The sequence below is a fragment of the Amborella trichopoda genome, chromosome 12 (assembly GCF_054954075.1).
Source record: "Amborella trichopoda isolate Santa Cruz 75 chromosome 12, AtrichopodaSantaCruz75HAP2 v2.0, whole genome shotgun sequence".
NCBI classification, from domain to species: Eukaryota; Viridiplantae; Streptophyta; class Magnoliopsida; order Amborellales; family Amborellaceae; genus Amborella; species Amborella trichopoda.
Genome location: NC_142347.1, coordinates 4,445,533 through 4,449,513, shown reverse-complemented (window position 1 = coordinate 4,449,513; position 3,981 = coordinate 4,445,533). Strand labels below are relative to the sequence as shown.

At 31.3% G+C, this 3,981-nt stretch overlaps 1 long non-coding RNA gene across 1 annotated transcript; it reads left to right on the top strand.

Moving 5' to 3' along the window:
* The first annotated feature begins 1,762 nt into the window (after window positions 1–1,762).
* Window positions 1,763–3,290, top strand: LOC148779376 (uncharacterized). Its single transcript, XR_016046456.1, has 2 exons — window positions 1,763–1,920; window positions 2,083–3,290. It is a non-coding gene; the product is annotated as an uncharacterized LOC148779376 (long non-coding RNA).
* The last annotated feature ends 691 nt before the right edge of the window (window positions 3,291–3,981 follow it).

Here is a 3,981-nt window from a genome sequence, read left to right as displayed (position 1 = left end):
AATGGTTTCTCTTGTTTATTTTCCATTTTGTTTTTGTGAGTATTTGGATAGAAGTGAATGTTCAGATTACATAATTATGAGTTTGTTTGGTTGATTTCTTTAGCTTGGTTTTAGTTGGTTATTGAAAAGAAAGTGATCCTTCTTGCATTAATATGTGTGGAAAATATAGAAACTTGTATTGATGTCTAGGAACAAAGTTGTGTACTACTAAAGAACTAACATAGGTAATGAACTACTTTCTTAATATGGGTATACACATTAGACTAAAGAAAATATTGTTCGTAACCTTGAGGTTTCTATATTTTCCACAATATAAATATTTTTTTTTTCTTTGATTGGTTATTGAGTTACAGTGAATTTGGTTGGTTGATTTCTAGTTTTCTAATAGGGAGTCAAAAGCGGTTATTATATAAAAAGAATTAAATCAAATGATAGTCTTTAGCTATAATGTAGTCGCCACTTTATTAGATTTGATCTTAAATGGCTGAATTATTATTTTTTTCTATCAAAAAGATATTGGAGAAAGTATATTGAGTGAACAATGGAGAAAGAAAGTGCATGTTACTCTGATCCTAGAGTATATGGGGTGAACGTTATGGCCGATGCAGAAGTATCTCGAGGAGTATCTGGAGAATCAGCTTCAAACTGTTAGCACATCAGTAGTAGGGGAAATGGGATCGACTCAAGATCAAATGAATGGGAAACTACTAGGATCTATTCATTTTATCTCTCATTTTTTTATTCAAATCTCTCATTTTTTTTATTCTTTCATTTGTTATGTGGACAATTGAATGAGACTAAGGAGCCGTTTGGGAACCTGCAAATGAATATAGATTAACTTTAATGGTAAAGAAATGGAAAAAATTATCCGAGATTTCCCTAAAAATCAATAAATCTATTAAAAAAAAATCTATTAGGCGCTGGACGGCTAATCGGAGAACTGTGATAACAACCAATATCTCATTTTACAAACCGAATCGCACGTATATTTAAACCTCAAAAATTAAATATCTTCCTTTGGAAACCGAATCACATATATTTAAACCTCAAAATCTAGAACAAACACATATATTTAAACCTTAAAAATCAAATATCTCTCTCTGGAAATCGAATCACATATATATTTAAACCTCAAAATTTGAAACCTAGCTATTGTTTATTTCCAGATATACAAAATTTTTTTTTTTGGGTTCTACAACCAATAGTTATTATTCCAAAAAAAAATGGATTTGGGTTCTCATTCCAGATATCCAAAATTTATTTTTTGGATTCTGCAAACAATACGGATTTGGGTTCTCGGCTAAGATCAGTCTATTTATTTTTTTTGGCCTTATTTTTTCTTTTTTGGTGTTGTTTGCTAATAAATTTGAAATACTTAAGTTCACTCGTAGAGAATCGTCAAAGCAGCATATTTGAAATTTATTTTTTTTCAGAACTTTTTTAAATTAATTTACCTCTTCAATCTCCTCCAATGCCCCAATATAGTTTGTCCTCCAATACATCTCATTTAGTCATAAAGCCTTCTAGGTTACAAGCCAAATTTCTTCAAATTTTTTTTTTCTTTTGAATTTGCCATGGCTTTAGCACAAGAAAAGAAAACATAAAAAATATGATAGCTTATCATAATAAAAGTATGTTATTCCAAATTGTTAACATCTTGAAAACATGTGATTCCAAGTCAAGACGCAAAGCCATACAAAAGGTGTGGCTAATTCTTATGTCTGATGCAATTATAGAGTTTAAGCTACATACTAATAGGGATTGTACGCTCAACCATGTCTTCGGTATAAAGCCAAAAAAGAGAAAAAAAAAATGTTGGTAATGCATTTTCCATATTTCTTCTGTACATAGCCAAACAGTAATAATGTATTTTTCAGGTTCCATCTAAATACTACCCAAACAGTGACAATCCATTTGCAGGTAATGTATTACGCAGTAAAATATACGTCAGTAATATATTTTATGGACAATATATTCCTAGGTATCCAAATTGTCCCTAAGTTACAATAGTTCTTGTACATAAGAATTTTTGCCCTCTCTCAATATGATATTTATTTCCTTTTTATTTGTTTCCTTTTGTAGCATTATGAAATGAAGCATTTCCAGTTTGGCCCGAGGGGTATTGAATGTGTGCTTTTATTGAGAAATTGCTGCCAAATTTCTGCAAAAATCCACGTCCATAGTGGACTTCCAAAGATTGAGATTCAACAGGTCCACTTCTAATGGCCATAAAATGGTTTTGTATTTATTTATTTATTTTAATTTAAAAATTATATTTATTTAAAATTTGGTGAGTAGATACAATTCTATAGGTGTACTTAGAAAAATAAAAAAAATATATTTTTAACAAAAATTGACCAAAATATTTATGAAACATTAAGGGATATTCTAATTATTTTCGGCAAAATAATTTTATTATTTTTATTTTGTCTACGGTATAAAAATACATTTACTTACCAAATTTAAGAAAAATATAGTCATTATGTTTAAAAAATGGATCGGTGCCCCGGATTGCGCACCCCCCAAAACCCATCTAGAACGGTAAATTGGAGATCCGGATTAGGAATCGGCCAAACCGATCGGATTAAGCCTTAAAACAAATCCAAAAAAATTGCTAAAATTCATTATAAATATTTTTTTTTAGGAACCCAATAAGAAATCAGGGTACTACATTATTAACTTTCATTTTTTTCATCAATATGCGAATATTGAGATTGTTTTTCTATGTATGAACTTATATTAACCATTAAATTTACATCATACAAAAGAAAAATCATAGAATTATCGTGGATGAAGTATATAATCATACAAGGACTACAATAAAGAATGGATTAAATCGATGAAAAAATGGCCACCAAAATCTCGAATTGGCGGAAAACCCTAACTCGCTAAAAAAAAACCCAAATTATTACAACCTAACTAACATAATCCAAAATTATTACAACCTAATTAACTATAATGTTATATAGCGAAATTGAAATTGTTGGTTTATATTTTATGGTTATTTTATTATACAAATAATAACAAATCCAAAATACCTTGTAATAACATCTAATTTAAAATGTATTATTGACAACTATAAGAAAAAATAATGCATCACATAATTTATAATGTACATAAATTAAAATAAATGAAAGAAAATATTTGTTTATCAATGTAGAAATAAATTCTAAAGTGGTATGAGTTAATGTTATTTTTCTCTCTTAAATAAACTATTTCATTTGATAGATGTCATTGAATAAGAGAGAGATCTATTTATGAAATATTTAATTTATACACCATTATACAAATGACAGAGAGAGCTTATAAAGTATGTAATTTACTTTATACATATACACCATTATACATATGAGAGAGTGAGAGAGAGAGCACCAATACCTTATTTGCACGTACACCGTTTAATGGGAATTATCCTACATCGAAGTTTTAGAGAAGATTTGATTGGTATAAATTGTTTGTGGTGGCTGCTTGTTAATGTGTGTGCGTTAACACATTATGAACCCCGTGCCGAGTTATGAACCCCCCATGACTGCTGAGTTATCACTACAAATTGTCGCCGGTTGGCCTTTAGACATGCACACGCCCAAATCTGAGTTATCGCTACAAATCATCGCCGGTTCGCCTTTAGACATGCACACCATGACCTTTGAGTTATCGCTAGAAATCGTCGCCGGTTCGCCTTTAGACCTGCACACGTAACCACTGAGTTATCGCTACAAACCGTCGCCGGTTTGCCTTAAGACATGCACACCATGACCGCTGAGTTATCGCTACAAATCATCGCCGGTTTCCTTTAGACATACACACCGTGACCGCTGAGTTATCACCACAAATCGTTGTCGGTTCGCCTTTAGACATGCACACTGTGACACTGAGTTATCGCTACAAATCGTCGTCGGTTCGCCTTTAGAACTGTACACATGACCGCTGAGTTATCGCTACAAATCGTCGCCGATTTGCCTTTAGTCATGCGCACCATGA